The 16553-nt window shown below is 47.2% G+C and overlaps 1 long non-coding RNA gene across 1 annotated transcript; it reads right to left on the bottom strand.

Annotated features, from left to right (window-relative positions):
- Window positions 1-13925: 13925 nt before the first annotated feature.
- LOC124679298 lies at window positions 13926-15388 on the bottom strand. Its single transcript, XR_006994915.1, has 3 exons — window positions 14875-15388; window positions 14323-14377; window positions 13926-14223 (listed from the first exon to the last, which is right to left on the bottom strand). It is a non-coding gene; the product is annotated as an uncharacterized LOC124679298 (long non-coding RNA).
- Window positions 15389-16553: the final 1165 nt, after the last annotated feature.

The raw sequence follows: 16553 nt of genomic DNA, 5'->3' as shown, positions 1-16553 counted from the left end.
TTATTTTTAATCCAACAACTAAATAGCGAATAATTTGGAAAGCATGTGACAACAAGCAAGTTGTTTTGATTAGAGAACTAAATAATGCATAATCGGCAAACATCACGCAAATAAGACAACCACATTATTATTTTTAATCTAGTAACTAAGTAGTGATAATCTGGCAAGCAAGTGATAATAATCGGGCAGCCGTCAATGTGAAAAAAAAAGTTATCAAAACATATTGATATTGGATTTAGTTTCGAAGATATTGCCGCCAGAAAGCTAATGGTGAAAACGGATCGTCAATCGGATTAACGGTTTGAGAGATAAAACTTTTCAAAAATTTAAAACCGAAGGAATCTTTTGATGACGTAAAGTTTAACATGCATGCAAAGAAGACTAGGCTGCCGCCGCACGGTTTCGCGTATGTGCGGCGCCGCTGCCTAGCACAGTCCATCATAAATAGTACCAATTCTAGTGGTGGATCCTACATTTTCCAATAACTCTTTAGCCTTCTTGCAGTTTTATTATCTTTTACATAGCGATTTTCTATTTGTTTGAATTCTTTAGTTTTAATCATTACTCTTTCGCACCAAAACACAGTTCTCTCAAAATACTCTTACTTGGAATCAAAGGCAACTTTCAAGTATCCTTTGGTAAAACATAACAAGAGGCATAAAGACATCTACCAATAGCTCCCTGTGAGCTAAGCGCTTTTGGTACTTTTCTTTGGTTGCTTGTTTATTTATCATTGTTATACTAAAGGTTATTTACTAGTTAGACGTAAACACCGTGGGCGAATATCAACATATAATGCAACTTGCAGCTGTGAAAAACTCTGGTCCACCTATGAAGGCGTACCTAAAAGCAAGCTGCCGCAGCAACCCCGATGGGTACGATATTAATCCTATGTTGCTGGATCTGATGCACGCTAAAAGGTTTGAAGGGGATGATACGGAAGATCCGTATGAGCATATGATTTTTTTTAAAAGAACAACATTAACTTGTATTAGTTTGCAAGAAAGCATGGTGAAATTGCAACTTGACCATTGAAAGAATCAGAGGCTTCAAAAACCGTATCGTATTGATTCAATCAAAAGCGATGCGAGAACTTTGTTGTTTGCCACTATGTTTTTAATCTTGACTGAATAATATTGATATATAGTATCTATCTTGCAACGTGCATAACATCTTGAACACTAACAAAAGACAACCTCGCTAAGATTTTTCTATTCATTAAAGAAGTTGTGATGTAGATACTTGGTCTTATTTAACTGTCATGCATGCATAGAGCAAAGTTCTTGTCAAAGTATTTTTATCGCTTCTACACTACATTTGAGTTGCTTGAGGACAAGCAATGAGCTAAGCTTGGTGGAGTTGATGCAACCAAAATTCATCTACTTTTCCAAGTACTTTGATCATAGTTTTGCTCCAGAATCTCACCAAATATGAAATAAACCTATAGAATCTGACGCTGTTTTTAGCAAAATCTTCTCTCTGTTTTTTTGACGTAGGTATTGTTGGAAATGAATTCTGGTAAAATACTGGCGGAAGTTTTTATGGAAAAGAAGGAGTTTGAGAAAAAACCAGAGGACGGGGGCCACACAGCTTGCAAATGAGACTAGGTGGCGCGGCACAGGAGGGGGACCGCGCCACCCATGCTCGTTTGGGCCTCGGACGTCGACTCGGCCTCTCCTTCGGGGCATGTCCTTATATACCCCGAAAACCTACGCCTCTAGTAGGAGAAAGCTTTTTGCGAACCAGAGCGCCACCACCACCACGATCTTCGTTTTCGGGGTCAGATTGATCCTCCTCTCCACGCCGGAGAGGGGGATTTCGAGGGCTTCTTCACCGCCATCATCGTCAACACCATCTCCGCCAACCCTGTGCTTGTTCTCCATCACCATGTGTGAGTATTTTTCTGTAGGAATGTGAGATGCATGGGGATTGGATGAGATTGATCATGTAATAATTCATAGAAGTCGAGATTTGAGGTGTTTGTCTTGAGAATATTCTTGTATGGGTGTTGATGCACTATTGCTATGTTTAATGCTTGTTACTAGGGCCCGAGTGACATGATTTCAGTACTGAACTCGTATTGATTTATAATATATATGAGTGTTGGTATCTATCTGCAAAGTGTATTACCTATTATTATGTTGATCCTGCGATCCCCAAGGTAACAGATGGGGATATCAAGGGGGATATGTTTTAGTTTGAGGATTATGTGTGTTCATGAAGTTTTAATGCATTGTTCCGGACTATTCGAAAGGGTAGACTTTAATTACCTATAGTTTCTAGTTGGCCCCAGTGAAATGGGCACGTAGGAGAATAGATGTTATGCAAATTCTCCTGGCTTGGTATCAGAGCAAGGTTCTCTTGCTACAGCTTAACCGCCGAAGAGTATGCCCGACAAAGAGGTTCTATGAGGTGCGTCCCTTCCCGTGGAGCAAGTAACTCCACCGGCTATGACTTGCACTCCGGCTATGTTGGATGATCTCAAGAAATTGGAATCATCCATCTTGAGCCAAATGCAAGCCATGATGGCGGAGTTACTTGCCCCTAAACAAAAGCCCATTCCTCAAGAAAATCCAAATGTGGATGCCGGGGTCTCTCCCTCCAAAGCTACCACTCGAAATCCACTCATTGGTTTCATCCCTGAAAAGTATGCTCCAATCGAGGAGAACAAGGTGGGAGACTCTGATGCCTCATCTTCACAAGGGAAGGTGGAAACAAAGGAGTAGGGACGTCCGGGGGATAGCCATGCGGTGCCTCCACCAAGTAGCTATTCCGAGAATGTTCCAATTCCCACGCCACATATAGTCTCACAAGGCTTGCCACCCGCTCTTGATTCTACTAGTTTTGAAAATTGGCAATTCTTGATGCAATCTCACATTCGTAGCTCATCAATGGAACTATGGTGCATCATCAAGGAGGGTTTCAAGCCATATGACCCAAGCAACCTCACAAGAAGGGAGGTGGTGGACGATCAACTCAATGCCACCGCTCTCCACATGATCCACTTGGCGGCCGCGGACTACAACATCACCCAAAATGCCTTATTTGCGATAAAGATATGGAGACGATACACCACCTGCTCATCATGTGTCCCTTCTCCAGGAAAGTCTGGCATGAGGTTTTGGCTTGGCTGCGCATGAGTTGCATGCCTCCGAACGATGAAGCCACTCTCCTTGTCCCCTGGATGTTGTGGAAGCACCGGAACGACTGTGTCTTCGATCAGGCGCGCCCCTCTATCCCTACATTGATTGACAAAATCAAAGACGAGGCGACTGCATGGGTCAAGGTAGGAGCAAAAGGACTTATGGATGTCTTACCGAGGACATGGGATGTACATTAGTACTCCCCTATTCTCAGAAAGAATAGTACCTCCTAGGAAGCATGTACCAAGCCCTATCTTTTCAATGAAATGAAACGCAAACACCTCTTTGCGTTTTCTCAAAAAAAAAATAGTAAGGATTTATATGGATCTTCAATTATGTATGGATTCATTTTTGAGATTTATCCGATTAAATTCAAATTTGAACTGCATATGCATATAGTTCAAAAAATCTCGGATATCATATTTGGAGGTACCCTCCAGTGTGGTACCCCCATTCCATGCCCACACATGTATTCTGCATCCATATAGTACAAATGTGATGAGAGACTGTAAGATTGAGCCAAATTTGCAACCAATCAAATGAGGTTCAAAAAATCAAAAAAGGGAGAACTTTTGCATGAAGGTTACATGTCATGTAGTTCCTATGGAAAATACCAAACTAGACATACGAAGTTTTTAGAGAATTACCATTCACAAACTTTGGTACCATGTATGTATGAATTCATTTGCTTGTCTTTTGTACCCATTTCATTAGGGTTCATGCAAGATCTATAACAAACTTTGCTTTTCATGACCCTATTTTAGGCAAAAAAAATTGTGCATCTTCATTTACGGTGGTGGCATGTTCAGAAAAAGTTTTCATTTAAACTTGCCGAAGATGAAGATCTCATGCATGTTCTCCAAACGAAGGAGAAAGCTAGTGATGAGAAGGTACTGATTGTTCCTTGTTGCGTTTTCAAATCCTAGTTGAAGATGATGATGTAGGTGAAGACCTCAAGGAGACATTCTGAGCTACTATGGATATGTTGAGATCTGGTCTAATCAGAAGTGCAACCCACTTAATGTCACTTGTTGATTCATTACCTGTCTAAATTTGTATGTTACTCCCTCCGTTGGGGATTATAAGGGCAACTTGTATCCACAGGTCATAAATTTTACCAACATTATAAAAGGTATATATTACAAAACATATATCATTAGACAGTTCCGATGTTCTATTTTCTAAGTGATGTACAACTGATGTTATGTTGGTCAAATTGACGATCTAAGGATAAGCGACGGCTATATAATCCCTAACGTAGGGAGTATGTTAGAAATTGTTGTATCTTAAACTATGTGCCTCAAACTTCATGTGAAAAATAGATGTTTGGACTTTTAAATTTTCATTGGTGAACTATGTTGAGGTATTATATTATTTCTTTGATGACTTATTGAGATATTGGAATATATTGTTCATTCAAATAATCGGTGCAAATCATGTGCTTTACTAAAACAATAGCATTATTTTACATATATTTGTTTCCATATGATTTTAAATATAGAAAGATAATCTCAAACTAAGGCATGCCCTAGTGGTATGGAGAGGTTGATGGATGCATGCTTAATTTCACAATCACCCACTCAAGTTCAAGTCTTGGTGCTTGCACACTTTGGCTTGTTGCGCATGACACAATAGTTAATTTACGTGACAACTCATTGACAATTAAATTACAGAATCCTACCTAGAAAGTTCTTTGTCATTTAGAGAATCATCCAATAAAATATGCCATTTTTTACAGAAGTGTATACATCACTTATTATATTAGCAAAAAACATCGGGTAGAGGGGATACACATTGACGTGACACAATTTACTTGACAATATCAAGTCAATTGATTTGTGTCTAATCAACATATATCCATACACAGTTGGCTCTCCACATAAAGGGACCGCTAGAGGGTTGATGCATTCTTTCTCAATGACCCACCCAAGTTTGAGCCTTGGAGCTTGCACACTTTGGCTTATTGCACATGACACAATAGTTAATTTACATGGCAATCACATATGGCAGACTCTATGTACAATAAACGTTTTTTTCTTGGATTATTTTTGACCCATAATTTCTGGCTACTTGACTTTTTCTTTCGATCCCCTGCCGCCTTGTTAACGTTGAGGATGCTGTTGGTAGATGGGTCCCCTATGTCAGCCTCTCTGAACAATAAACGTTTATTTTCTTGGATTTATTTTTTACCCGTGATTTATGGCTACTTGACTTTTTCTTTCGACCCCCTACCGTCTTTGTAACGTTGAGGATGCTGCTGCATGATGGGTCCCATATGCCAGCCTCTTAGAATAATAAATGTTTCCTTTATTGGATTTATTTTTACCCGTGATTTTTGGCTACTTGACTTTTTCTTTCGATCCCATATCGCCTTTTTGACGTTGATGTCGCGTCCCTGAGATGGCAGACACCGAGGGTTTGCACCCCTTTTTTGTTTGGCTAGAGGGCACTAGGCGATGCAGGCAGGATCAAGCACAACACAAAGACACGAGTTTTTTACCCAGGTATAGGGCGGAAGATGCAAACCCCCTACGTCCTGCTTGTCTGATCTCCTTGATCGATGAACATCTTACACAGGGAGCTGAGGCTCCATCTTCCAACGCCTCCATTCTAGCTTTTTTCTCGTCCTTCGCCCAAGCCTAAGGTTCTCTCTAGCTTACGACCCTCCTTTTATATCACAAGGGGGTTGGTACAGGGATCCAGTGCATGGCGTACCCGTGTGATTGCTAAGCTGCGTAGTGGGAGTGGGCCCCGTGGTGGGACGCCATCAATCCGTCTTGTCCTTCCCCGACAGACTACGTCTGGCTGCCCCGGTGACCCCGTTGGGCCGCCAAAAGATCTTACAGGGACACGACGCCAGGTGGTTGCCATGCACTCCCGGGGTGAGTTGACCTGCCTAGGCCGGGAACACCCGCCCCGGCAGGTGCCTCCTGTCGGGGACGGTCCATCCAACAGTGACCCCGGGGCGCTCTCCCGGCGGGACTCGTCACGCTTCGGGTGGGGCCGCCCTGGAGGTGCGAGCATTCCTGGTCGAGGACGAATCCTGCAAGAAGTACATCTTGTAGGTTTCGATGATCTTCTTGGCCTTCTTCTTCTTGTGAACCTGCTTGAGCACCTTGAAAATGTAGATCTTGTAGGTCTCGATGGATCTCCTGATCTTCATCACCCGCCCTCCCGGGATCTGGCTTATCGGGAACGCCGTGGGTAGTTTCTCAGGATTACCAGGGTGGGCCCACGTGGCCGGCGCAGTGGGGACCCGGTTCCCACTACGTCGGCAGTAGCCCCCGGGTGTGGCCCGGCAGCATCATTGTAGGTTTGCAGATCTTCAAGTGAGTGCTCCACCGGGCCTGGACCGTGATGGGGCACCGGTGCTGACGGGCTACGCCCATAAGTTATCCATGTGGGCCCGCCATAGCGCAGGATCTTGATTACGTGTCGGTCTGCTCGAGCTTCCCGCTGGACACTTGAGTGCGCGGGGAGCCCGTGACGCGGTTGACCGCTCCGAACGTAAAACCTGGGCCCCACCCCTGGCGGCTGCAGGGAATCTATCCTGTCTCCGTGCCTTGGGAACGCGTGGCTGTTTAATAGGGGGGGATTGGGAGCGCCAAGCGACTCCCCTCCCCTCTCAACTACAAAATCGCCCCCGCGAGCCCACCACACCATTCTTCCATCCTCCATCCACATCCAAATCGAGCATTGGTCATGGTGTCCTCCAAATCTTCTTCGAGTCGCGGTCGGGAGAGGGTGAGAAAGCCCTCCTCCTCCTAGGACCGCGATTGGGAGCAGTGGAGATCATCTAGGGTGTTCTTTCTGCCGGGCGACGGCCGGTGCGCCTGCTTCGCCGATGCGGCGGCTTCCCGGTCCAACGAGCACGGGGCCACCATGCTTCTACCCGCGGACAGTTCCGCCAGTACGGAGGGGTACACAAAGGTGTACTCCTGCTTCATACCGGCGGGGGTGGTGCCACCCATGTCGTCGTTCCTGAAGACGGTGTTGGAGGATTTTCAGATATGCATGGCGCATCTGCAACCCAATGGCCTACACGCGCTGGCGGTGTTCCTGTACTCCTGAGAGACCTTCGTTGGGGTGCATCCGAGTGTGGCTCTATTCCGGCAGTACTTCAATGCCCGCCTGGAGTGCGCAGGCCCAGTCGCCGGTGGGTTGACCTTTTGTCTCCGGGAACACATGCCCTCGATAGGAAGAATAAGGTGGACGAGTGGCGCCACAAGTGGTGCTATGTCCTTTTTGACAAGCCCTGCGACGCTCTCGCCGAACCCACTTCCCCCCCCCCCGCAAAATCAGATCGGTGGCATAGCAGGGAGCAAACTGAAGAGTTGGCGTCCATCATGGAGCACATTGAGATGCTGATGAAGCAGGGCCTGATGGGGAGATACGTGACAGCCCACTTCCTCAAGTTATGCATTGCGCCGCTGCAGCGCCGCTCTCACCCCATGTGGGAGTTCCAGGGCACGGCAGATCCGACAAGGCCATCCACCGGGGATGATTCCGTCCCAGGCGACGATGTTGTCGACCGCATGCTCATCCTATTGTGTGGCAGCACTGGCGTCCAGGAGACGCCAACGGCGCCGATAGGGCCGCTGTTCAACCACAAGGATCTACGAGACCGGGTGCGGGCTCAGATGCCGGTGTGCAATGAGAAGGGGGTTGTCCCCGGGAGCCGCCTCCTGGGGCCGAGCCCCCAAGCACACCTGCGACCAGCCGGAAGGCAGCCGGTGGTACCCACGTATGTCTTCTGCGGCTCAGCGGGAACGTCGAGCTTTACGTGCATCCCCAGCCCACATGGCGTCTCCACCCTTGGAGGAGGAAAATGCGCCGGGGCTGGTGGACATGGACATCGAGGCAGATGAGCTCCCTCCCCCGCCTCCTCCTTTGGTGACGGCAAACCAGGACAGGGGGGAGGCTGCACTCTCCCCCTATCTGTCGAGGTTTTAACCACGGCAGATGCTACGGGGTAGCACATGAGAGGTGTGGAGTAAGGCGGCGTATGTGAATCTGGGAACGAGATTGGCACATGATGTACCCAGGTTCACGTCCCCTCGGTGGAGGATCGCTACGTCCTGCTATAAATCACTATATGATCATAATATCTCCAGCGTTAGGCGACTTGCTTTGTGGTAGCCGCCGAAGGCGGAGGGGGAGAGATTGAATCTAATAAGAGATTGTATGATCAGATGCCCCCTCAAGGGGTGCCCCTGGTGGCTTTATATATAGGCAGCCACCTAGGGTTTACAGGTATAAGGCCGCTTGGGCCACTACGCTTCCTTCATGGGCCTTCTGCAGATCCAGTCGCTCCTGGCTTCAGTCGCTAGGGCGCCTGGTCCAGTCGCCCACCGACTGGACATGCCCTGGGCCCTCTTCATCTGGGGAGTGAGCTTGGTGATGGCCCCCCTGGGGCGTATCCCCATCAGTAGTCCCCGAGCGCGTCGTGGATTTGGTGCGGGCTTGAGGCAGGGCGCGGAGAGTCTTGGCGATGGATCGTGGTGAATCGGCGACGAGCTCCTGAAACAGAGGAAGTAACAATGAAGTGGGAGGCGGTCGGCGTGATCCAGTCGGTGAGGGCCACTCGGTGAGAACCAATCGGGGAGAGCCAGTCGGCGAGGAATTCGGTCGTGGCGAAGGAGTTGATGAAGCCGGTGGCTGCGGGGAGCTTGGCGAGTCATCTGAGTAGGCCGAGTCCGCTATGGGCGAGTCCCCGAGCGAGACGAGTCCTCTACGGGAGAGTCCCGGAGCGCGGCGAGCCAAAGTAGAAGCCCGCAGGTTGTTGATGAAGAGGTCATCGAGTTGCGAATGTAGCAGCATGGTGATCACCTGGGCGTTGCTCGGGAGCAATGTCGTTGTTAAGCCCCAAGTGTAGATGTTATGCCACCGCGAGTGGACCCAGACATGACCATGCCGAGCGGTGATGGTGTTGATGTAGCAGTCTACCTCGGTGATGTATATGTATAGTTATACCGTATGCAACACGCTGACGACAGTCGGTGTTGCCGAGTCGCACATAGACGCCACCAGGTGTATTTAGCCATAAATTGGGTGTATTTAGCCATAAATTGCCAACAGCAGATGTTCCAATGCAGAAGAGTGGACGTAGACGTTTTTAACTGCCGAAGCTAGCGACACGGCATGAAGCATTAATCTTCCTTAAATTTCATGCACGAACATGCCATCCAGTCTTGCTCCTCACGTGGAGGCGTACCAATTGCTTCGAGACGACTTGTTCCTTTTCTTTGGTAAATTCACGAAGCAGATAAGAAGCCATCAAGTGACCTTGAGATTTGATCTTGGAGAGCTGCTCACGCTGTTTTCCATGACACCGGATTAACACGCGCACGACCATGGCAGTCAAGGCATCATTTCAAGCGCTGCGCCTCTTTTCAGAGAAACTGCAGTGATATAGGCGATGGTGTTGCTGTTGTGGTAGACTGATCGACTCGCCCGTGGCACAGAGTATGTAGAAGTATAGTCATAGTTACCGATGCAGTCACAGACCATGACGTTAAAGCCGATGAAGAAATTGGCTTCGCTAGAATATGCCTGGTAGAATATGCCCAGTAGTAGTCCCCGAGGCTTGAGTCGTCTCGTAGAGGCGGCTTGAGGCTCCATAACTGCATATTCTGACCTTTTTTCTTATGCTTTCCTTCAAACAGCGTGCCATTGAATCGGGGAACGCGGAGGTTGACCGACTGAAGTCAGGGAGGCGACGAGTCTCGAAGACTAGCGAGTAGAACGTCACCGAGCGCGGCGAGTTCCTAAGCATGGTGAGTGGTGCCTGACGCCGTCTAGGGCGCGGCGAGTCCTGGAGACAGGCCACTGACGCTGTCGAGGGCGCGCCGAGTCCCCGAGCGTGGCGAGTGGCGAGGTCGGGCGGCCGGCGAGTGGCGTTGTCGGGAGCGCGCCGAGTCCCCGAGCGTGGCGAGTGGCGAGGTCACGCGACCGGCGAGTGGCGCTGTCGGGAGCGCGCCGAGTGGCGAGTCGCGGAGGCTGGCGATTGACGTAGAGCTGTTTTTGTAGCCCAATCATTTGCCTTGGCCCATAAGGCGGGTCGCTTGACGACTCCAAAGATGGCTCTCGTGCCGGTGTTTTTCGCGAACAATTCGGGACTCATCTTGCGAGCTGCCGTTCGTGCTACTTAACCATTCAAGTCGCACTTTCTAAAGCAAGGACTTGTGATTCGTGCATTGTTCATGTTTTAGCGCGCCTGCTCATCGTGGCCCGGAAGGCCAGTCGCTTGGCGACCCCAAAGGAGGCTCTCAGCTCGGCGTTTTCCCTAGACGAACTGAGGGTCCGTTTTGCAGAGTCCCTAGTCGCGGTACGTGGCCATGGCGAGTCGCGCTACCTTAGGTAGATGAGGGCAAAGTTAATGCACTGTTTTGTAGCGCGCCGAGTCGTCGTGGCCCGGTGGGCCAGTCGCATGGCGACCCCAAAGGAGGCTCTCGTCTGGGCGTTCTTCCTGGACGAGATGTGGCTCCGTTTTGCGGATTACCCAGTCGCAGTACTTGGCCTCTGCGAGTCGCACTTCCTAAGGTAGAGGAGGGCAAAGCTAATGCGCTGTTTTGTAGCACACCGACTCGTCGTGGCCCGGTGGGCCAGTCGCATGGCGACCCCAAAGGAGGCTCTCGTCTGGACGTTCTTCCTGGACGAGCTGTGGCTCCGTTTTGCGGATTACCTAGTCGCAGTACTTGGCCTCCGCGAGTCGCACTTCCTAAGGTAGAGGAGGGCAGGGTGCTGTATTTGTAGCACTGCCATTTGTCTTGGCCCGGAAGGCCAGTCGTGCATGCGACTCTAATGATGGCTCTCGGTTAGCGTTTTTCGTGGACGATCCGAGGTTCTGTTAGAGACTACTCGTTCGCACTACTTGGCCATTGCGAGTCGCTTTTTCAAAGGTTGACAAAGGCGTAAAGGTTTTACCCATGCGGGAGAGGCACCCAGTGGTGAGTCGTGCAGCTTGGCGACGTACTCTCTTTGGCGACTCGAATGATAGCCGGAAGGAGTCAACGCAGCGGACGGGGTCGCGCTGTGGCGAGCAGGGTCGACGCGGCGGACAATAGTCAACGCGGCGGACGGAGTCGCGTTGTGGCGAGCGGGGCCAACGCGGCGGACAATGGTCGCCGCGGCGGACGGAGATGCGCTGTGGAGAGCGGGGTCGACGCGGCGGACAATGGTCGACGCGGCGGACAATGGTCGACGCGGCGGAAGGAGTTGCGCGGCGTTTAGCCGGTAGCATGGCGAATGGTGTCGATGCGGTGGACAAGGTCAACACGACGAACGGAGTTGTGCGGCGTTTAGCCGGTAGCATGGCAGATGACGTCGTCGTGGTGGACAAGGTCGACACGGCGGAGGAGGTCGCGTTGTGGCGAGTGGGGACCGGCAACGGGCGTTGTCTGGAGCGCGTTGAGTCCCCGAGTATGGCGAGTAGGCAAAGACGAGTCTGTGGCGGACGGGGTCGCGCCGTGGAGAGTGGCGAGCCCGGGGGACCGGCGATCGGCGCTGTCTGGAGCGCGCCGAGTCCCCGAGCATGGCGAGTAGGAGAAGACGAGTCCGCGGCGGGCGGGGTCGCGCTGTGGCGAGTGGAGAGCCCGGGGGACCGGCGACGGGCGCTGTCTAGAGCGCGCCGAGTCCCCGAGTATGGCGATTCCGCGCTAGCGAATCCACGCTGGGTGACGGAGAGTCCACGACGCGCGAGTCCGCGTCAGGCGAGTCCGCGAGCGTGGCTTTGTGGGCGAATAAATCTACTCACATAAATGATACAAACAGGAGCAGTTTTCTTGTAGGATCAAATTACAGAACGATGGCAAATAATTAAAGCAGTATCACCTGATAGGCGTGTACTAGATGGACCTGGCGCGTCTTGCCGCGTCGTTTTTGCTATTGTCGCTTATATTGTCAAATTCAAGACATTTTATATTTTATACCATCTTTAAAAACTACCAAATTTGACGTGTGAATTTGGCTGGTATAACAACCTCTGTTATTCGGCGATGAGGCCACTAAAGATACCTAACACTTCTGACTTGCGCTCAACTAACATGGGAAAGAAATTGTGACTTATTAGTACATAGATTCTGTTTAAAAAAAATCAAGGAATAGTAGAACAAAGAATCTCGAGACAACTTGATTCACAGAACGGCCATGACGCAACGCTCCACTCATTCTTAAGTTGTTTGTAACTTCAAATACCCAAAAAACAAAATATGGTTGTTTCTTCTAGCGAGTCTACATAAAAATACCACTTTGTAACATTGTTTTAGAAATTCTGAGCTGAAAGTAATTCCTTGCAAAACATACATGAACTAAATTATCTGTTGTTATTTGAAAACAATCTAGATGCAGAACCTTACTATTCAACTACATTACAGCTACACATAAATAGACGGATAGTACTTATGTACAAGAAAAGCATATGGCATAAAAGTGAAATCGCTAAGGCTTAGACGGTTGGCATGAATGAGAAGTCCGAAAAAAGAAAATTCTTGCAATTGCAGCTAGTGAAGCATAATTTATTTTGCAATAGACAATAAGAAATAACTTGATGACGGAATCAGTAGGTAGGTCACCTTCCCACTTCATTCCAAGTTCTATTAACTGAAAGCATGGATTTATTTTCAGTAGTAGCAAGTGGATTCAATGAAACTGTTAAGTTTTAAAGATTTAAATTAGGACAGTCGACCGAGTTTCAGTTGTAATAAAGTTTTTGGCAGCACATTTTTCATACTTAATGAGTACACGAGACCATCAAGATGCATTAGTGCCAACTATGCACGTAATCCTACTTTATAAGTGGAACACTGTGAACTCCTTGATATGTGCAATTCTCCAAATTAATCTGTAGTACTTCGGTACATTTTCATTTCGGGTAGTAAATGTGAGATTTTTCTCCTAGTTTACTCAATTATTATCTCAAGTGAAACCAGATTCTTTGGGAAAATTGCGAGAAGTAGGTTCATTGGGCGTCTCAACAAATGTGATAAAATGGAATTACCATCCATTGTAGAAAGTCAAATAAAGGATTTTTTGTTTGTATAGGCGAAACAACGCAAGTGTATATAAGTCGAACTATTTAGCCTGTGTAAAGAAACATCTCATACGATTTGATAACTCTAGAATGTACCATCTAAAATTCCAGTCGGTAATAAATATCCATACAGCTCTACTCTTTCCCATCTACCTATTTTTTTCTCATACTCTGACAATGCAATAAGAATGGATGTCAGAAATCCATATCTAAGATAACAATTTGAAGAGATGAAATGATCCATCCTGTTGGGTATGATTAAGCGCTGAACACTATCATTCAGAATAGGCTCCTGTTCCGGACTACACAAAATATCTAAGTAATTAAGCTACTGATCTACCTACTGTTTATCTTAGATATCTTGATCAATCTTAGCTCTCTATTCACCGTTGCTTATTGCTCCTACTGCAACAGAAGTGCAGACCTACCTCAGCTCTTCAGGTAAGCACAGAGCCTGTCATCAACAGATATTTGTTTACACAATTGCATGATTTTCCCTTGTTCCTCCACTTGCAGATGGAGAGGAACCCGAGATAGAAAATGTCAAGGATCCGATGAACAACATTGATAAGTACACACTCGCTAGCCATCTGCGAGGCCTGTGGGAAATAATTTGGGTGGGTACTTTTGCACGATCGCTGTCACTTATTTAAAATTGCTTAAGGATGATACAGTTTCCAGAAAACAGACATCCACACTAGGTGTAATTAAATTTTTTGATGGGTTCATAATTCAAGCATATACCGGTGTTCTAGAATTACGACTCTCAGGCGCTGGTATAAAATAATATCCAAAGATCTACAGAAAACAATCCAATTACAACATCACAAACCGAATCCTATATTGAGCATGTTAAAGAATTCTGATTATGACGAATATGAAAGAGGCCAGAAGGACTTACTGCTCAGTGAACCACAGTCTTCAGCCACGTACGGAATGAGCATCTGAAGCTCCTTCTCCAGCGCACTCAGATCAAATCCTAGCCATCCCCACTCCTGAAATCCACTAATGGGCCATCATTGAGCATGGCATCTTGTTGTGCATCTGGCTCTATGATTAAGCGACGAATACTATCATTCAGAATAGACTCATGTTCTGGACTACACAAAATATCTAAGTAATTAAGCTACTGATCTACCTACTGTTTACCTTTAGATATCTTGATCAATCTTAGCTCTCTATTCATCGTTGCTTATTGCTCCTACTGCAACAGAAGTAAAGACCTACGTTAGCTCTTCAGGTAAGCATAGAGCCTGTGATCAACAGATATTTGTTTCACACAATTGCATGATTTTCCTTTGTTTCTCCACTTGTAGATAGAGAGGAACCCGACACTGGAAATGTCAAGGATCCGATGAACAACATTGATAAATACACGCTTGTTAGCCATCTGTGAGGCATGTGGGGAATAATTTGGGTGGGTACTTTTGCACGATCGTTGTCACTTGTTTAAAATTGGTGAAGGATACTGCAATTTTCAGCAAAGAGACATCCACACCAAGTGCAATTCAAGTTTTTTATGGGTTCGTAATTCAAGCATATACCGGTGTTCTAGAATTACGACTCTCAGACGCTGGTACAAAATAATATCCAAAGCTCTATAGAAAACAATCCAATTACAACATCACAAACGGAATCCTATATTGAGCATGTTAAAGAATTCTGATTATGATGAATATGAAAGAGGCCAGAAGGACTTACTGCTCAGTGAACCACAGTCTTCAACCACGTACAGAATGAGCATCTGAAGTTCCTTCTGCAGCGCACTCAGATCAAATCCTGGCCATCTCCACTCCTGGAATCCACTAATGGACCACCATTGAGTATATATGTCATCGCCATCCACATTGCGCCTGAACTGAAGCACATCTGCACTGCACTCATCCAGCACCTCTGTCAGGTTATACATGATCGAATACCTCCCGTACACAGCAGACCAAGAGTCTCTCACAAACTCCTGATCATTCTTCTCCCTTTCTCCATTGTGGAAACTGCAGGGAGGTATCTATCTACTCACATCTCGGACGGAAAGGAACCTCACGCGAAGCGGCCAGTGGTGGGAGGCAAAGCTGCAGCGTCCTGCAGTGGGAAAGTAGAACAATGACCACACACAAGCATGCCCCTGGTCAGGAATGTCAACGCGACCTCGCACAATTCAAAGATGAGCAAGGCCCCTTCCTCTTTAGGGACAACTTGTGTGGTGGCGCAAGAGGGAAATGAGGGATAACCGAGGACGCAGCAGCTGGGGCACTGGGGCAGACGTAAGCGACACAGAGGAGGGGCTGCACCTTTCCAAGTGCACGGGTCCGAGCGGTATGGCGATGGAGCAGCACCGTGCGGGGAGAAGTTGGGGGCGGCGTTGAGACCTTTTTTAGGGAAGGGGCGACGCTGAGACCTGGTGTGGACTGTGGCTGCTGAACCGACTGAAAGGACGGCAAATATTGATGATCTATTCCTGATCCAACGACCGAAAATTCGCAAAACGGTGGAGCAAGGACAGACCCCCAAATCCCTGGGATCTTAGAGCTCTTTAGAGATAAGAAACACGACTCGATAAAATCATAATCTATCACCACACAATAACCAAGATGATAACTTTGTGATTCAGATATGCTTTTTTTTTGTTCAAATTGATTTATGTATGCTAGAAAATCTAAGCATTTCAAGATTTGAAAATTAAATCCAAATCGTGCCCAGCCTTTGTAGAGGCACCATACTGCTTCATGAATTTGTTAAGGATAAATAATATTCGAAGTCCGCAGATCTTTAAAGATTTCTTTCTATTAGATTGAAGCGGGGGTTTTAGCGTGGCACCATGTAAATTTTTCTTTGCTGCTAGTAAGCGAACTTCAACAAAATATATAACTCACTGGTCTCAATTATTCAGTATAATCATTAACAGATCTAAGATAGAAACGTCACAAATTATAACTCGAGTGATATCACTGGATGCAGCTTTCTTGTGTGCAGATCATAAAATTTGAACCCATCAACATTGGTTGTAATATCCAACGCTGATGACGTTAGCACTATCTCCAGCCTGACTTCACAATGCACACTACTCCGTATTATTTAAGTATAAAGGATGGTCCCTCAAAAAAAAGTAATAAAGGATGGTACGATGCTTTGTTGTAAGGGTACATGATACACGTAAATTAATGGTAAAACAAATGAAAGCGTAATCAGCACCAGCATGTTAACAATTGCAGTATCATGGTTCTTTCACTTTGTATATACTGTACAGGTATATGACACAAACAATTATATGTGATTCCGGTGAATTTACACTAGTAGAAAAAGGGCCTTTAGTTCTGGTTCACAACAGGCTTTAGTCCCGGTTGTGCAACCGGGACTAAAGGATCGCGACTAAAGGACCCCCC

This window comes from Lolium rigidum, chromosome 7 (genome assembly GCF_022539505.1).
Source record: "Lolium rigidum isolate FL_2022 chromosome 7, APGP_CSIRO_Lrig_0.1, whole genome shotgun sequence".
Classification (NCBI taxonomy): domain Eukaryota; kingdom Viridiplantae; phylum Streptophyta; class Magnoliopsida; order Poales; family Poaceae; genus Lolium; species Lolium rigidum.
The sequence above is the reverse complement of the archived record's forward strand: the minus strand, read 5'-3'. Positions and strand labels throughout refer to the sequence as shown.